The following is a 21,352-nucleotide window of genomic DNA, read 5'->3' on the forward strand; positions in this document are numbered from 1 at the left end:
AGAAGGATAATAATTTATCATTTAAGTACTAAAATCCTTACAAGGTGTTGCGGAAGATTGGTACTATGGAATTCAAATTGGAATTACTTGCATCTTGTTAGATCTGAGACTTTTGTGATCCATAATGTTGATATCAGTATTTTGGATTAATCACATCGCTAGGATTTGGTCAATGTTTCAAACCAGCTAATGTGGTTCATCCTCAGGACAAGGTGAGAAATCAATAGATCTGAGGGAATAAATAGCAAGGTTGCATCACTGCCCAGAGTTTGCTGTTGGAAAATAGCCATTGGGAAATAGTTGTTAGGTAACAAGAATGTAGTAAATAAATATTTAGTTTCGATATTTTAAATGATAAAATTAAATTTAGTTACAAAGTAATTGTTGTGTAATAAATAAATATTAAATTTCGGTATTATAAATGGAATATTGGAATTAAATATTAATTTTTAGAGCTAATTCATATTAACAATTGTAGTAGTAATGTCTAGAGATAATTAATAAAATAGTTTGTTAGGGTTTGACTAATAGTAATGGAAACTAATATTATTTAGAAATCATAAGTTAAATGTTTAAAAGTAATGTCATATATAAATAGTTAGTTTAAAAAGTGTAGTGGGTTAGGGTCTGACCCTATCTTTTATTGATGGAATAGTATTTAATTTAATATTATTAATTATTATTATAATCTTATAGGGGGACTATAATATTAAATCCAAACAATAATGTACCAATGGTATAATATTATTATAGAGATTAATATTAAATACATTATTTTAATATAATTCGATATATTAATTTCTATGATAACAATTTTAATTTAGAATAAAAAATAAAAGACTAAGAATGGAAGAATGAAAACTAATCTCATAAAAATGGAGGATGGTTAAAGATGAACTGATGGTATTTCCATTATTATTGATATTATAGAGATTAATAATGTTAAAAATCCTTATCTTGATATTTAAATTCACTTATAATACAATAAATTGGTTAATAAGATATAATAATTTTAATATATATAAAGTAAGAACTATAATAGGAAGGAGGAAAACTAATCACAAAAAAAGAGGAAGGAAAAAGATAATATTAGAACAGAGATATACTTCAACAACAAAACAAAGAAATAAAAGAAAATTAAGGAAAGATCTAGGGGGAAAAAACCAGAAGGCAAGAAGGGAGAACCAGCAGGAATGGAAAGGGGAAAGGAGGAAAAACTAGAAGGCGAGAAGGGAGAACCAGAAGGAATGGAAAGGGGAAAGGAGAGGGAGCGAAGGGTCAAGAGGAGAGAGTTGGAATCTAACTTTTACTTAATTTCCAGCCATCGTCCCTATTGAGGTTATTGGCATGCCTTTCAATTTCAATCGCTTCTCTGAGTTTCTTGTGGTGGAAATGATCAACCCTAGCAATGACTTTGGAATCTTCAATGCAGACATGGTGATTAGATTTCATAGAATGCTCAGCAAGGGTTGATGTGCGGGAGCGACTGTGTCTAATGTCAGCCGCATGTTCACTGATTCTCTACTTAATAGACCTACCTGTCTCTCCAATGTAGGGGGTACCATAGGAGCAGGGAATAAGGTAGACCCCTTTCATATCTTTAGGGTCAATAGGGTCTTTAACGGATCTAAGGGAATTTTTAATGGTTTGGAGAGGTTTGAAAGAGGAAGAGATATTCATCTTTTTAAGAATATGGGCAATCTTATCTGTGTTTCCCTGGATATACAGGAGATGAACCTTAGCAATAGGATCAGCATAGGCGGGCTTTACTCTAGGCATCTTGCTGGCTCGGTGAAAGGCCTTGAGGCTTTCGGGCCTGCTATACCCATTACTACGAAAAACTTCAAGAAGATGAGATTTCTCCTTATCAAGGTGGAAATCATCAGAGATTCTAAGAGCGCGGGTAGCAAGAGTGCTGAGAACCCCGAATTTCTGAGTTGGGAAGTGATGAGAACTAGCATGGAGATACTGTTCCGTGTGGGTCTTCTTTCGAAAAAATTGGTGACAAATGGAACCATCATTCCTTCTAGAAAGGAGAATGTCAAGAAAGGGAATGTGGTCATTCTCCTCAATTTCCATCATGAACTTGATGGATTTAGATTGATAATTAAGGTGGTTGGGAAACAGATAGTTCTCCATGTTTCGTGCTTAAAGAAGGTTATTAGTGACAATATTCTAGTTCAAACAGTGTTGCCAAAACTTGACAAAGAAGTAAAACCATATTTGAGCCTCAAGTAGTCATGGATACAAGAACCCGACAACTATGGAATCAATTAATTTTATAGTATCTCATTAAGAGAAAGAACTTACCCATAGAAGATTCCACATGGGAGGATGCGAATTTTATACTGAAACATCCTGAACTACTCAAGCATTGAGGAAAACACTCTTTTGAAGGAGAGGGGCCTGTTAGGTCCCTCTAATACTAGTGTTGAGCTCATATTGTTATTTTTAGTGTAGCCCCCTTATTTTTATTTTTGTGCCCATGTAGCCCCCATATTGTTATTGTGGTGCACCATAGAAGCCCACTATTTTTATTGTTGTTTCCTTACATTATTATTATTATGTAGGCTCTGATTATATTGTGACCCCTTAGAATCCTATATATACAAAGTAAGTCTCCTCATTTGCATCATCCAATGATTGTTCCTTTATGTAATGTAAAGGAGGTTTCCCCCTCGAAGAGGATACTTTTTAAGTTGTTGATCTATATTTTTGTTAATTGGTTGCATAACACTTGTTCTCAAATTTCAATGATAAGGCCATAGGTAGACTTGTCAATGTCACACTTTATGAATTCTAGATATATTTCTTACCTTTAATATATTTTTCTTTTTCAAATTAGCTTATAGAGATCCTAAAATTCTATATTACCGTTGAATGCTTCCTTCATTCTAGAAAATAGTGTTTTTCAATAAATCTTTAAAGGTCCAAAAAGTAAGAATTCTCTTCTCCTTATTCTCTACCTTGATACTTCACTTGAATCCTTTCTTAGTATGATGAAATATGTTAATCTTCACAATTCATGTTTCCTCTCCTACTTCATCCTAGCTATAATGCCATGTTAGAATATCAAAAAGGCAAAAATATTTTCTTATTTTAATCATTACTTTTGATTTCTTTGTAATCTAGTTAACTCATTTTATATCTTTTTATCATTAGGAAACTACCAAAACATAAGTACATGAATATCAAAACAACAAGGAGATAGGATGTAGGCTCTCAACTAGGGAAGAAAACCCTCTTCAAGGGGAAATCCCAAAATTTCTCTTCTCTTCCTTTACAACCAAATCAAATGAGATAACCAAGACCTTTGACCAAAAATAAGAATTTTTTCCAATCCACCATGTTAGACTCCCAATACAATCCATTCAAGATAACAATAATCACCTTGTAGTCAACAAGAGCTAAACTTCTTTGTTCCTAGTTCACTCACAAATTTCAGCTTCCTGCATCAAATTTTTAGCCTCTATTGTAAACTTATAATTTTTGACACCTGTTGCATCTTAAAATTTCACACATGTGAGCCAAAACAAGAGAAAATCAAGCTCATTTCCTTCATTAAGGTTCCTCCTCACTTCACTAGGGTTTCTCCTTCTTCTTTGAGTATTTTTCTCTCCTTCTTTAGGCCTTCACACTTAATTTTTATTGCAAATCGAACTTCACTTGATAGATTCTACAATACATTAAATTTCACTGCTTATTTATAGAGGTTCTGTGAGGTTGAGTTCCATTGATGAGGCCAACTTAACAGTTCTAGAGGCCGACTTGGTGGAGGAGGCACAAATTATATTTTTTACACAAAAAAAAAAAATTCTTATTTGATACAATAAGTCAAAGAAAGGTCTAATACAATATGAGAAGGACAATGACTCATTATACAAACCATATAAGAATGGAATGGGTGATTTCACCTAGAAATATAATAGATTGAGCATGAAACCCATGCTGATAAAATAAAAAACTTATTTTCTCTTTACAATAATTTTTCTTTTCTTCTTTTTACAAATATATATGAATTACATTATGCCATGAGCTAGAAACAATTATGAAGATCGATACTAGTTACAGTTTCAACGGCTTTTCATTTATGTAATGCACCGACTATGTTTTAATGATCGATACTTTGTAATTTTATTGATTTGTTACATGATTACATGGAAATATATATGGATGATTTTATTATTATAGATGATTCTTTTCACAAGGCTATAAGTAATCATGATAGATTTTAAAAAATGTGTAGAGAGGTAAATATTATATTGAGTAATGTGAATTTTTTTATGATTATGAATGAATTTTATTGCGTGATCACATGTTTGTTATATGAATAAAGGTAGAACCAACTAAAATAGAGGTAATTGATGAAATGTAACTCCAAACCAATAAAAAGGGAGTTTAAATTTTAATGGGCCATGGAAGATACTAACATCAATATATATAAAATTTTGTGAAGATAGCTCAGCCCTTTTTAAAATTATTTTCAAAAGAGGAAAAATTATGTTGGAATAATGAATGTCAAAACGCTTTTAGTATGCTCAAGGAAAAACTCTCCTCAAACCTAGTATTAAGAGGGCCCATGGACCCTCTCTTTCCACATTTCAACCAATGCACCATATTTACCTATATGATATGTGTTGGGTCAGAAGGAAAATATCTACCTTATGGTATCTGTTTTATAAGTAAAAATCTATCTCCATCTGAATTGAATTAGACTGTGACTGAAAAGGAATTCCTTGCAATAATTTATGCAAACAATAAATTTAGGAACTATATTACCAGATATGAGGTCTGTAATCATACTAATCATTCTTCCATCAATTACTTAATGGAAAAGCCTATTATAAATGATAGGATTACCATATGGTTGTTGTTGCTACAGGAATTTGATATCAACATTATGGATAGACCATGCAATGAAAAATAGATAGCAAAAATCCTCTCTATACTTGATAATGCATGTAATAATATTTTAGTTGATGAAAGTTTTACAAATGAGAATTTATTTGTTATATCTAGTATTCGCCATGGTTTGCAGGAACAACTAACTATTACAATAAAGGTGCCATCTCATTTTTCATCCAAGGCAAATAAAATGGTTGTTAAAGTGAGTGCTCCCTACCCTTCGATTAAAGGAGATCACTTTGACATTGGCCCCAACATGATTGTTCACAAGTTTGTAAGGGAATATGAGATGTTTGGCATCTTCAAGGTATGTCATAATGAACCTTCCACATGACATTTTTCAGAGAGAATAACAAATTATAAAGTCCTCCATTCAAGATACTACTAGCCTAAACTATTTTTTGGGATGCAAAGAAGTATGTTTGGGAATATGATAGCTACCAAAGGATAGGCTTCTCAGTTGAAGAAAACAAAATGTCATTTCAGCTATAGGTTCTTATAGCCCCCTTTGAAAGATGGACCTTGGACATTGTTGGGCCAATTAAATCTAAGAGGTATGGTTTATTCTACATTGACTATGTTACAAAGTGGGTAGAAGAAAAGGACTTATTCAGAGAAATAGAAAAACAAATGGAGGAATTATCATTTGATGATATTATCACTTAGTTTGGGGTACTGAGATAAATTATGTTCAAAAAATGGATTCATTTCACATCAAAAGTGGTACAATAAGTTACTCAAAGGTATCACAGTAAGCACAAAAAATATTCTCCATAACATCCCTATGCTAATAGGTAGGTAGAGTCAACAAAGAAGGTTTTGGAATGAATTTTGACAAATAAAATCTAGCTATATAAGAAGTATTGGAAAGAAAAACTTTCACAAGCCTTATGGGCTTACAAGAAAAATTTTAGAAGCATTATTCAATTCTCATTGTATGGAATGGTGTATGGGGAATAAGTTGTTACCATGGAGTTTCAAATCAAAACCTTCAAAATTTCCGCAAATCTAGGGATGGATCTAACTGACGCATAAAAATAAAGGATTTTCCAACTCAATGAGTTCAATGAAATACATCAAGAAGGCTTCGAGAATACTAATCTCATCCATCAATAGAGAGTAAAGTCGCATGATGGATTTATTAAGAAGAAAAAATTCAAAGAAGGTGACTAGGCACTCTCGTTTGATACTATATTCAAGGATTTTAAATGAAAATTCAATGCCCGATGGTTAGGTCCCTATGATGTTGAAAATGTATTTGATAATGAGTTTGTCAAAATTTGTAATGTTATGTAACAAACTCACAAAATAGAATAATAGATAGATCAATGACTTAAAAATTATCCATTAAACGGGGTAACCTCCTTTATTAACAATTCTTGGATGATACAAACGATAATACCTCCTTTGTATATGTATGAGTCTAAGGGGTCAAAATATAATAAGAGAATACATAAGAATAATAATCTAAGGGCACAATAATAACAATAGTGGGCTTCTATGTCTTGCAACGATAACAATATGGGGGATACATGGGCACAACAATAACAATAGGGGGATACATTAAAAATAAAAATAAGGGGAATACACAAGTATTATAGGGACCTTACATGCCCCTCTCCATCAAAAAGGTGTTTTCCTCAATGCTTGAGTAGTTTCATATGCTTTTGTATGTGGAATCTTTAGCGGGTAAGTTATTCCACTTAATGAGATACTCTAAAATTAATCGATTTTGTAGTCGTTGGCTTCTTATTTCCCTGGTTGTTTCAAGCTCGAATATGATTTTTCCTTCTTCATAAAGTTTTGGAAACATTGTTTCAACTAGGAGCTTGTCTCTGATAACCTTCTTTAAGCATGAAACATGGAACATTGGGTGTACTTGAGAAGATGCAAGAAGTCCAATTTGTATGCCATAATACCAATATTTTGCAAAACCTTGTAAGGACCTATTGTGCTATACAACAACCCACCCCCCCCCCCCCCCCATTTCAAATTTTTAATCTTAGTCTCAATATGCTAAATAAGAAATAGGTCCCCTTTAGGATATAAAAAGTAATAAAATCTTTTGTGTAAGATAGATTTTCCATACTTTCATATAAAAGTTGCTTTATGAGTGTTTGGAACCACTCATCGCAAATCACAATTGCTTAAGACCAATGAACATCTGTTTGAAAAGTTGCGATGCGATCAAAGTCATCGCAAAGTTTTAAATTGAAATGATTCATTTATAAACATGCGATGTGATTTAACTATCGCATTTCGCATATCAGTAATCCTAAGAAATAAGTTAGGGCACTTTGTTGAAACCTTGCGATGCGATAAGGCTATCGCATATCGCATATCGCCAATCCATAGGAAAACATTGAAACCACTCCATTGAAACTTTGCGATGCCATGTAACTATCGCGATCACATATCACATACCGCATTCCAATAGAAACAAGTACGATATACTATGAGCACTCGTGATATAATGTTAAATCAATTATAAAGGAAAAAATGATTTGCCAAGTTTGAAAGGAACCTGCCAACTCTATGTGCCAGCTCATCACTCATCGCAATCACAACAATACAAGGAATTCTTTCAGACATAGCGCTTTTAACTCCCGATTTACAATATGAAAGAGCTCTACACGTATTAAAATAATACAATCGCTAATCGCAAAATCACAGAGTTGGGACACCTATTCTAAAAGGATGTTATAGATCTGACCTATAAATATATGGTAGATACAAATATACCCAAGAATAATAAAATAGAAATAAATAGAAATGCTTCTTTATTAATATCAAACCCTTAAGGTAGGGCAACACCATACATTCACTCCTTAAGGAAGGAGAACACTTCAGAAGACATATGCTTGTCCATACAATAATACTTCACATCCCTCAATGGGGAGTCTGTAGCCTCTATATAGGCCTCATACATACAATATCATGGGCCATTACCATGGTTCCTCAATACCATCTATCTAATACCATGGGCTTATTACATTATTGCTAACTACTTGTGGTCTCTTTACATGATACAGGTTAAACACCTTATTTATTATTATGGCCCATCCCATTATTACATTATCCCCTTGGGTACCTCCCTCTATACCCCATACTATCCCCCCTAGGTATACTACATTCCACCCCCCTTAAACATGTTTCATCCCCAAAACATAAGAAGAACACAAATAATAAGATCTACTCAAAAGAGTAGTCCACTGGTACCATGCACGTGCATCTAGCCATCCAAGAGAAAGGTGAGCCCTTGATCTAGCTGGTGCCTCATTCACTTGAGATGGAAGTCGACCCTGGCAGCTCTTCTATGTTGATGTGTATTAGGTGGATCGTTGCCGGCCTCTATCTGTCATGCAGGGTTTGTTGTCCTTGTCGCTAATTCATTGCCATCTTGTTGGTTGTTTTCTTGCGGGGTGATGTGGGTGGTGATATGCTGAAGCTTTAACCAACAATGTATTCTTTCTTTAATTCACCACCCAATGGAGCCTGAATAGTATCTGGTGCATTTTGTGGTCCCTGATGTTGTTTCTTATCTTCCAATATTACTTCAACCATGGATTCCTCATCTGATGTATCTGTCCTTGTAACATTTTCTGCTGCAGCCTCCTTCGACTCTACCTATTTTTCTCATACCTGGTTTGATGTTTGTGTTTGGTTGTCGACCATTAAGGGCTCATCATCTAATGTGTCAGTCCCTGGAACATCTTCTGCTTCAGCCTCCTTGGATTCTACCTGTTTATTAATGGAAATATCTTGTAATGTAATTTTCTTCTTTTTATACCAGAGCTTCAGGGATTTCTTCTGCACATTAATATTGATAGTACCCACTGATTCCATCCAAGGGTATCCTAAAATAACATCCACATTAGCAATATCTAAAGCATAAAAATCAGAATGCAATACATACTTCTCCATAGAGATATTAAAATCTTTATAAACTTGCAACTCCTCATTATTAACCTGTGTGTGCTCCATTTGTTTTGCTAGAACTTGCAATTTTTTTGTCAAATTGACATTTATAAGATTTTTCTTGCAACTAGGATTTATAGACACAATGATCTTCTCCTTCTACATATATCCATGAACCTGTAATAAGCAGATACCAGTAGAAAATAACCACACATGTTTCTCATTATCTTGTTTTCTAGCATGAGACCATCTGTCTATAAGGAATTTTTCAAATTATTCATCGGGCAGGTTGGAACACTTCTATTTATTAAGTAATTCCCACCATGTGGCTACCTCATCTGTAAATCTAGCCACTACCCAAAATTTCTAATGTTTTGCCCATAATGACTTTTTTTGTTTTATGTATTCTTCAATAGTAGACCATTATCTTTTCCTGTAAAATATAGAACTGCCATGAAGAGGGTTTGGGAAAAAAATTCACTTACTTGGTGAAAATTTGAAATTGTCACAAATTTAGTAAATATTGCTCAAAATGACCTGTTTTAGGAAATGGAACAAACATTTTGCATCTTCCATGTGATAGAAATCCTGATCTAGGCACTGGAATTTCAAATTCGTGCTACAACTGTCCCGCCGTCACAAAAATTTCTGAAAAATAACTGATTTTAAATCGGAGATATCTCCCATGCAAACTTTGATTCAACTGATTTTTTTTTTTGAAATTGGGTATTTTTTTGCAAAGAACCCAGATTTGTAATTATATTCTGAAAATTTTGCACCAGAACGTACAAATCTGATCTACAAACTTGTCGCCCTGAAAATTTTTTGCAACACAGCTGATTTTTAAATCGATGATATCTCCCTCATTCGAACTCCAATTCGGCCATTTTTTTTTTGAAAATTGGGTTTTTTTTGCAAATAAGCCAGATTTTCAATGAGATTCTACTAATTTTTTCACCAAAACGTACATATCTGATCTACAAACTCACTGCCCCGAAAAATGTTTGCAACACAGATGATTTTTAAATCAACAATATCTCTCTCGTCCGAACTCCGATTCGGCCGATTTGTTTTTCAAATTGGGTATTTTTGTGCAAGAAACCCATATATGAAATTATATTCTACAAAATTCTCATTAGAATGTACAGATCTGATTTGCAAATGCGTCGCCCCAAAAATTTCCTACAAAAATAATAAAAAAAATTCTCTGCTTTGCCCAAGAAAGTGCTCTGATACCACTTGTTATAGATTTGACCTGCAAATATATGGTAAATACAAATATGCCCAAGAATAATGAGATAGAAATGGATATAAATGTTTCTTTATTAATGTCAAACCCTTAAGGTAGGGAAACACCATACATTCACTCCGTAAGGAAGGAGAACACTCCACAATCCATATGCTTGTCCATACAATAATCCTTCACATCCCTCAATGGGGAGTCCCTAGCCTCTATATAGGCCTCATACATACAATACCATGGGTCATTACCATGGTTACCTCAATACCATCTATCTAATACCATGGGCTTATCACATTATTTCTAACTACTTGTGGTCCCTTTACATGATATAGGTTAACCACCTTATTTATTACTATGGCCAATCCCATTATTACATTATTCCCTTGGGTACCTCCCTATCTACCCCATACTATTCCCCCTAGGTATACTACAAAGGACTGTTGGAAAACTTGTGATGCGACATATATTAATTCATCATTAAAGTTCACGTTATGAGGATATGGTAATGCATTAAGAGACAGTTATGGTTATAATACTTTAATGATTTGATCCTTTGTGACTATGTACTATATGAGATATTTTGATATGCTTAACTACTTTTAGTCTATAATTATTTGTATTGGCTCCTCTCATAGTTTTTCACCTATCACACTCCTCTTTTTTATTTTGCAGTGTAAATCTAGAATCATGCAGGCAGTCAAGATGTCTAAGAGAGCTCGAAAGACAAAGGCTCCCCTTACAGTGGAAGAAGGACAAGGAAAATTGGTGTTAATATCAAATACTACCTATCTAGGCTTTGGAAAGACTGCGTGGGAAGGCATATATACTTTGCTTGAAAATGAAAATCCAAAGGAGATAGAGGAAGAAGCAACAACTGCTGGAACTGATAAATCAGAAAACATGCTAAATGATTTAGCCAACTCTTTCCTCCATCAAATAATGGCCCGCGCAAATATTTTACCATATAATGATATGGTAAGATGGGCAATCGAGAGCATTAACATAACGAATAGAGCTTTCTTCATAGCTGATGGAAGGATGTTTGGATCCTTCAAACTGGAAGATGTCAAGAGAATGTATCAATTGCTAGATCCCCAACAACACTACAACAAAGCATTCCTGGAAGCTTTTGCCAAGGAGAATGACATTAAATCATACCCTATCAAGCAATGGAGACACTTTCCTAACAAGCACAAACATGAATCATCTGGTATGTATTCCGTGGACTCCTTGGCATCTCCATATTGTTATGTTGCTGCTATGATGTGTAGACTCTTTGGAAGCCCCAATTCTACTAGATTTTCTATTGAGATGGTTCCATTGATCGAAGCAGCGATAAACTCCTTTTTCATGGATTGAGATACTATCCTATTGGATAAAATGGCTAGTCAAATACTGTATTATAGAAAGAACAGATTTGTCACTACCCAAGTTGTGCCCCCATTCCATATGAGTGCTTACATAGTTGACACAATTTGTTTTAATTCTGACTTTCCCATCCTAGGTTGGAAATGGACTGGTCAAGACCCAACCCCCATTCATCTTTACCATAAAGACTTATGGAAGTCTGAATACAAGAATCATTTATACAGGATTTGCCATGGTTTGATTTTACCAGTGCATCAAGCTATATTTAATAAACCTCCTCCTTGGTTGTCTGATGAGGCTAGCATTGATTTAACCTCAATCAACAGTTGGTTCAGGGAAGAGACGTTCACCTATGTTAGGGTTTTTGGTAGTATTACAGATCCTCATGTCCTTCCACTTTACATTTTAGATAAGCTATTAGCCAGGGAGGTAGCCTACCAGATAGTAGAAAAAGGGATGTCTAGAAATCTTAAAGAATCCAAGAAACAATTGTGGCATTCCTTTCCTCTTTGCTATGACACTTTCTCATTACATGATTTTAAAAATTCCGAGAAAGAATCAAACAAGACAAAGGATATGAGTCTAGCCGTTATCCCTAAAAGACAGTATGACCCAAAGAAGGTTGCTTTCAATTTAACCACTTAGATGAAAGTTGATAAATTCTTGCATGACGAAGATGAGTTTGATGACTTATTTGCTTCAGTAGAATTATTCTCAACAGTAAGTCATCTCGCAAAATTCAAATTGAGTACTGAGAAAATGGGCAAATTCATTGAATATAGGACACAAAAGTTACTGACAGTACCTCTAGATTTGTTAAGTACTACACTAATCATTCAGCAGGCAGAACACAACAGAGAGTAGGTAATAGAGAAGGTTTTTGGAGAAGTTGAGACAAGTGATAAGGCCGATGAACAACTAAACACTAATGTTCACATTAATCCAATGTTGATTAAAGAATGGGATCAATTTGATCAACAAATCAAAAGTCAGAATGGTCCTCAAAACATTATCATATTTGCACCTCCTAAAACACAACGGCCCATTATTCCTGATATTGTGATTAAAGAGACACCTAACAAAGAAACAACTAGAAAAGAGATAGAAAGAATCCCTGAAAATCCTTCAGGGGAGATTACATTGAATATTGAGGAGATTCCACCCTTGGATGTGTTTTACAGCCCAAAACACATGGATGTAGTCAAGAGGTAGAGGAAAAAGAGGAAAATAGATCAAACATCATCCACAGCTCCTCAATCTGAATTTATGAATGTCATATGGAAAGATTCAAAGGTCAATCCTTCTGAGGATTTGACTAAGTTATCTCAATTTGTAAGCACATACATAGCTGCTACAATTGATAAGGCAATTGAAGTGAACCAATTGATCAAAGAAAAGGATCAAAAGATTAATCAACTTGAAGAATAGTTGGCAGTAGAGCAGCAATAGATTCATCGGCTTGAGGAACAGTTAACAATGGAGAAAAAAAGAATGAGCACAGGGCCAGGGCTATAATGAATAATGTTATTGAGCTGGTGAATGATAACTTATATGGTGCCAATTTAATTTCCGATTGTACTCCAAGAAAACTTCCAAAGGAAAAAGTTTTAGAGAAGCAATGGAAGCAAGATTTGGACAACAAGGAGGAGAAGCTCAATAGAGTACAAGTTCTTAACTGGGATGTGCAATGGTCCTTTTTTGTCAAGCCACACAACCAACAGATGACTATCAAGTGCCTTGTTGATGCCATTGATTGCATGATGCCCAAGCTCTTAGATGCCACATACGCAGGACAATTACACTCTAGGATGAGTCATCCTCCAGAGATCCAAACCATGCTCTCAATTTGTCAGTTGAAGATACAAGAGAAAGCATAGATGCGATGAATCTCTTCAAAGGATATCGCGATACTATTTTTGAAATTCAAATCCCATATTTTGATGAAGGCAATTCCAACAACTCTCAGCATTTTTTATGGAAAATTTGTTTTTAATTTTAGTATAAAGACCGTTTCATGTCATTTTAGAAAGGGTCCTCAATTTGTATAAAACTATACTTGACACGTTTGCACTTTTTCACTTCTTAATTTATTTTTTATATGGCTGTGGATCGAGGTTCAGACTTGTTGTGAAAGAGCTTCATAAAGACTTGCATTTTTGTATCTCCTTGGAGTTTCCAGAATAAGAAGATTGAACTAGAGTGTTACTTGCATAACGAGACTCAAATGCATTTGGTACTTCTATCACTATTCTTTTGTCTTGTTTTATGTAATTAGCATTCCATTGATTTGTTATTGTTGATGTATTCCTATGTTTCAAACAACTCTGTATTATTTCACTTCTGAATGATCTAGAATTGTTATATTGTATACATATGTCAACGATAAATATTAGTATGTTATGCGATATGTTTTCACATTACTTTGTTTAATTTCTTAAAAAAATTAATCATTATTTAAATGCATCTTTCTGTAGATAAGTGAATAATCTATATTATTATTTGTTTGCTAGGAATCATCAAGAATCGCATTATTATGAGATCACCCAGGTTATATAGATATATCTGTGTATTTTAGAGCTTATATATTAAGCCACCTATCATCTTTTTATACATTTAAAGCACCCATTCATCAAATCATACTTTATTGGGAAACTAGTCCCATGATATCCAGTCGAAGCCACCATACCAAACGGATAAGGAGCTACACTAAGGTCCAGACTGGGTGGTTATCCCCCAATGTTCACACTATGATTTTAGAGGAATCAACAGGACCATAGTACTTGGGTGATAATTGATTATCCTTCTTAGATTGGTTTAGGGACATTTTTCTATATGGTTGTAGTCATAAAATTACCTAGTCGCCCACATAAAAACTTATTTCACTACGATGTTGATTTGCCTATTGTTTCATTTGATTCTACGCCATAGTGAGGCTATCCTTTAAGAGTTGGAGAACTTATTGTTGATGCTCGATGTGATATTCCACTACTTGAATCTTAGAATTTTCTCTTAAATATGATGTGAATGATGGTGGATAATATCGATAAAGTGCCATAAATGGGGTCATTTTTGCTACAATATGGATGGAAGTGTTATACAACCCTTCAGCTAGAGGTAATCACTTGACCCATTATGTTTTTTTATCAAATAAAAAGGAACAAAGATATCCTTCCAAAAATTTGTTCACTATCTCAGTTTTCTCATCAAATTGAGGATGACAAGATGAGCTATGATCTAATTGAGTACAAAGACAAGAAAAAAAAATCGTCCCAAAATTTCGAGTGAAAATGGGATCTCTGTCACTTACAATAGTATTTGGATTTCCATGTAGCATTTGAATTATTTCCATAAATGCAGTAACAAATTTATTGGCTTTAAAAGGATGAGATAATACACAAAACTATGAATACTTGGTAAGTATATCAACTACCTCAAGAAGGCACTCTTTCCTTCAAACTTGGGTAAACCTATGATAAATCCCATCGAGAACTTGTCCCAACATTGACTTCAAATGGCTAAAGGTTGTAAAAAACTTGACATCTTAATTGTCTAAACTTTATTTTGTTGGAAAACCAAATATTCTACCACAAACTTCTAAATATTATAATTAAGACCATCCCAAAAAAATTCCTTCTTGACCCTGTGGTAATTTTTTTTAAATCCCAGGTTCCCTCCTAAGGAGGATGTGTACAATTCCAAAATAATATTTTTCTTGAGTGAGGAATTATTACAAATATGTAAGCAATATTTGTACCATAATGAATCATTTTGCTAGCTACATGTATTAGATGTACTGGGATCTTGTTGCAAATTTTGAATGAGTATGCACACCCCTTCATCATTGTTCCATTCATCCCTTGGTTCGGTTATTCAATCAGGTTGGATGATATAAATGACACAAAGAAATGCTTCTACATCCTCATCCTTTCTTGAGAGTGCATATGCAACAACATTTTGCTTCCGTTTTTTCTAGATGATTTCAAAGTCATAACCCAACATCTTTGTGAGCCATTTTTGCTACTCTTTGGAAGATAATATTTTTTCTAAAAGGTATTTAAGGCTATCATGATTGGATTTTACTTTGAAGTGTCTTCCCATTAGTTATAGTCTCCATTTCTTTAGTGCATGAAGTATTTACAACATTTACTTCTCATATATAAGTTTTGTGTAATACACTCATTTGATTGGAAAACTTTCAAAATCAACGGGTATTCCTTCTTTCATTAAAACAACGCCAATTCCATTTCTTGACGCATCACATGCCACAATAAATATTTTTGTGAAGTATAATGTAGCTAAGATCGGTGCTTGTCACATTTCCTCTTTAAGATGTTCAAAGGCCTTAGTTGCTTCTGGAGTCCAAGAAAATGCATGTTTCATCAATAATGTTACTAGAGGTGTTGTTACTCTCCCATAATTTTTAGCAAACTTGCGATAATACCCTATCAATCCTAGAAATCCTTGAATATGCTTTATCATTTTGGGGATTTTACATTCCTTAATGGATATAATTTTTTTAGGGTCTACCTTGACACCCTCATGAGATACAATATGACCCAAATATCCCACCTCATGTACTCCAAAGAAACATTTGGAGGCTTTTTCATATACTTGTTTCTCCTCTAATAGTTTGAGCATCCTAAAACATGTTGAACATGATCCTTCCAAGACATGCTATAGATTAGTACACCATCAAAAAAATACTTACACAAATTTTCTAAGGAAGGGTTTGAAAATGGAATTCACCAAACCTTATAATGTGGAAGGTGCATTAGTAAGGCAAAAAGGCATGAATTTTTTTTATAGTGACCCGCATGAGTTTTAAATTTTGTTTTCAGAATGTCTTCAGTCTTCATTATGATCTGATGATATCCTGAATGAAGATCCAACTTGGTGAAGTAAATTTCTCCATGTAATTCATCCAATAATTCATCAATGATAAGAATGATAAATTTATCTTTAATGGTGATCTTGTTGAGCTCCCCCTAATCCAGACACATACGCCATGATCCATACTTCTTGTGCACCAATAATATTGGAGAAAAGAAATATCATTGACTAGGTTGAATTGTACCAACCTCTAGCATTTCTGCAACCATACATTTAATTTCACTCTTTTAGGCATATGGATATTTGTAAGGTTTGATATTTGGAGAAACACTTCCTTTAATCAAATGAATATCATGACATGATCACGAATATGTGGGAGGCCTTTAGGAGTCTCAAATACCTTGGAATGATTGTCCAAGAATTTTTTGGATATCTGGAGAAATAGATGATTTCGATGTTTGAACCTCTAGTGAGCATAGTTGTGAAATTACACGTCATCGTTCTCTCTTTAGAAGCTTTGTAATGACATTAGAGATGATTATATTTCTTGGTTTCCGGTCTATACCCATTAATTCAACTTCCTTTCCTTCTAAAAAAAAATCAAGAAAGATTCTTGAAAACTAAAAGCTATCGTCCCCAAAGATTTTAACCATTGGACTCCTATTACAACATCAACACCACACATTGGAATGGAAAGAATTGAAATATTCAATGGATATTCACCCATGGTTAGCTTCATATTATGGACCTTTCCAAAGTAATTTATAGTTCATCCATTTGCATCCATCACTTGAAACTCTAGTGCTAGATATAGGAATCAATTCAATTCCTTGGATATTTTACAATGAATAAAATGATGTGTACTACTAAAATCAATCAACACTATTACCTTTTTATTCTTCATGTATCATTATATCTTGAGAGTTAAAGGAGTGGTAAGTCCTGCCAATGCATTACAAGATATGCTCAAATTCATTTTTTCTTTCTCTGTGGTTTGTTCCTAGTGTATATCCTCCTCTTTTGATATTTCTTGTTCCTTTTCTTCATTCTCTTCACAGTCTATCTAAAATAATTTCTTCTTAGCACACTTATGACCTTTAATGTATTTGTTATTACAACTGCAGCAAAGCCTTTTTTCTCTTTTTTCCTCCAATTGTTGTGGCATCAAACTTGTAGGTTATGGAAGGCTAGGAGCAACAACACTTCCATATTTATTGTTGTGAGTGGTAGAGTTCCTTGTTGCCATAATTTTGCTTTCAAATTTTCTTGCCACCCTGAATGCCTTCTCCAATGGATCGGGCTCCCTAAGGGGAACCTCACTTTTTCCTTGATTTTTTGGAGCTCAATATTGAAGATGATATATCTTTGTAATTTTAGATCTCCAAGGCCTGAAATTTCATCTTGTGGTATTCCTCTAAGTCTTCTTTCCACAAGTGATGTCGAGATTGAATTCTTCAAGAAATATTTATTCCCAATATCCTACGATGACTTGATTATAGACTGATTGAGTAGAGAGAACTTGGACGGAGTGCCACATGTCACTGTTTCTACCTTTGACCTTTGAAATTGTATACAAAAAAGTACAGTCTATTCAGTTTTAGTTACCTTTTAGAAAATTCAAATCCAATGCTCGAAGAGAAATTTATGATGATTTTCTTCACTTGTTTGAGATGGAATTATGGAGCCTACAAAAATCTTAACTTCCTTGGATCATATCTCCGAAAATATAGAAAGAGAGCACCTAAAATTCATACAAATAGTTCACCAACATTTCATATCCACATGGCTGCAATTTCATCTTCTTAGTCCTTATAGAAATAAAATTATAGCAAAAATTCCAAGATGGCCTATTTTAAGAAGAAAAATTTTAGAACCCAAAGCTCTGATATCAAATGTTATGTAACCAACTCAGTAACTAGAAGAAAATATAGATCATCAACAACTTAAAAATTAGCCTCTTCAAGGCGGAAAACTCCTTTACGTTACATAAATGATAAATTCTTGGATGATACAAATGGTAAGAGCTCCTTGGTATATATAGGATTCTAGGGGGTCACAATATAATCAGAGGGTACATAAAATTATTAATGTAAGGACATAATAATAACAATACAAGACTACACTAACAATAACAATAAGGGGAAAACACTAGTATTATAGGGACCTAACATGTAATATATAGAATAGAAAAGTCTCCTTGTTGATCAATGGGCACCAATTCAAGTTGTATCAAAAGCCTAAATCTAAGTAGGAGTTTGTCAAGGATATCAAGGAGAAATTTAAATTACAAATGTTATGTGTGGGGGTATTCCGACATCCTTCCTATTCTTAGTTCTTATTTTATTTTATTTTACTTTATTTATTCCAATTCTAATAAGAATGGGAACAAGGAATAAAACTAAAACATAATAAACTAAAATAATAATAAAAAACTAAAAGAAAACGCTCAGTTGTAAGACGAGAATTCCTAGTGCAACTCAGCGAGAACTTTACTTGAAAACCATATTTCTAGATGGTGAGAACCCAAAATAAAATGAAACTATGATGGTCTATTATTCACAATTTTTTCTATGATATTGATAGTTCTCATGCTAAATTATGGGGAATTCACTAAGGTGTCCCTTCTAGTAATCTTGGCCCCATCATCTTTATATCTTTTTATGGGTACTAAGATCATATATTGCAATAATGCCTTACGATTTGTATTCCTTCATGATGTAGTGGGAATGCATTAATTCCCCCTGGCTGTCAAATCCTAAACACTCAACTTTAACACATCTATTCATGTCTAACTAGATGCATTGGGGGTACCTTGATGCTCACTTACATTATGGTTGAGTTATCCAACATTGGTTGATTACATTCATTAATGACCAACAATCCAATGATTCCTCCTCATGTTCAACTTCAAAAACATTATTCACATAGTGAGGAATGTATAGACAAAGGAAGAGCGAGGATGAGGATTTTTGCATTATTCCAACCACAATAGGTATGCAACCACTCAATTATTAATTCTTGTAGCATCTTCTTCATGTTCTTGTTCTACTAGCATTTTTTTTTCACAAGGTTTAAGGTTCTAGTGTTTTAATTTCTATTCCTTGCAAAATTAAGCGTAAAGACACATCAATTTTTTAGTGGTAACATAAAAAAAGTATGAATTTAGAGTATAATAGTTGCTCCTAATATAAAGAGGATCAATTTAAATTTTATGTGGTAGCTAGGAATAGTAAATTACACATAAAAAATTTATGCTTAAGTCCAAAGTCATCGCAGTCATTTAAAAGAATGGCAGTGTACTAGACAATTTTCATCCATGTCTCACATGAAGGTATAGTTCCTCATGATAAGGTGAAGGCAGGTATTGGAAACATAGGTAGGTCACTAGATTTTTAATATAATTTAAGTAAATAAATGTAGCATTATGGTGATACATTAGATGATTTCAAAGTCATTTTTCCCATAGCACCTACATATCTATCTACTGAATTTCATTTTTCCAACATTTTCAAGTCTCAAACTCGAGTCATTACTAATTCACTATCCCTATTCATAAATATTACTACCATTATCTACCTACCTTATAATCCTAATTATTGGATGATGAAATTAACCATGATCACCCTGTTCTCATTAACTCATGTCTAAATTTTGTATTCCTTTTTATGACATTCCTTTTGCCTACAAGTCGAAACTGATGTTGATATTCATACCTTGCATCTCCTATCTGCATGCACCCATAAGAAACGTTATCAGAATTGAACCAGATGGAATTGATATGTTATAAGCATACCCTAGATTCATAAAAATTATAAAAATGTTGGTCGGATGCCCTCTTTTTGAAATGTAGTGGACATAATATGAGGGTTAGTTAAACATTCATATTAGGGTATGACCAAAATGAAGCTAGTGTTGGGGACTTGAAATTTATAGTGTTCTAAGACTCCATTGGGAAGGAAACTTAGCTTCTATAGGATGGTGAGTTGTGGTTCAAAAACAGTTCAATCAACTAAGAAGCTAAACCTTATTCCTCGGGTTGACCAACATGAAACCAAACTAGTCTAAGGGTACCTTGAGTTGTTTCTTAAAGAAGGGATATAGTAATTTGTTGGTAATGTTACGAATCTATATCACATGTGGGGGAAGTTTTAGTTTGACCTTTTTGTTCCATATTAGACTCATAATGCATTTCAATGAGTGAAAGTTGAACCTACCAATTTTTTCACAAAAATATTTGTCCAAAATGGTGGCTACTATAAAGAGGAAATTATGTAATGGACTAATGGAGTGGAATTGGTACAATCATGGCTATAGCACCCAACCCCACATATATCCACTTCAATCTATTCACCAAGGTGAACATGAGATGAGAGTTATTATGTGTGACTTGATTTCGAGGATGCACTTATGGGAAATGGGGTCCACATGCCTAGAGCTAACTAGAACCATCTAGTGACACATAATCACAATGCTATCATCCTAACTTGACCCAACATTATTTCCTTTTAGTTTCATTTCCTTAAATTTAATACAACCTTCTATTTTTGGTAGTTTTTCAGGTCCTAGATGTCTGAGGCATCTTTGAATGCTTAAATGACATTTACAGGGAAAACATGGAAACCATAAAAGTGCCAAAACCTATTTTGACAATTTCTCTCTTTATCCTCCTTGTCGAGATCTTCGAAACAAGCTATTTTGATAGCCAAACAAAAACTATATGCCAAAACTACTACCCCAGAAAGTTGGCAGTCCAAATTATTCATTTATACAAACACTTTGTATACATACTATTTGTAGGTCATGAATGCATAGTTTGTTCATTGCTTTCATTAGTTCAACATATATTCATCAAGAATTCTTGCTACCCTCTCAAACTAACTGCGATAAAACAAATATTAGCACATGCATTCATATAAATCAACCATGAGCGCTCAAACCATGAGTTTGATCTAGATCAAGAGCACATCCTATAATAAGAAATATACAATGCATGTAGCCAACATTTAATTAGAGTGAAGCCATAATCAACTAGTCATATAAACAACAGTAAATCAACACTTATGCCCATTGATCATTAATAAAAAATAA

This window comes from Pinus tabuliformis, chromosome 2_2 (genome assembly GCF_031772625.1).
Source record: "Pinus tabuliformis cultivar Carrire ecotype Pingquan chromosome 2_2, CPIR1, whole genome shotgun sequence".
NCBI classification, from domain to species: domain Eukaryota; kingdom Viridiplantae; phylum Streptophyta; class Pinopsida; order Pinales; family Pinaceae; genus Pinus; species Pinus tabuliformis.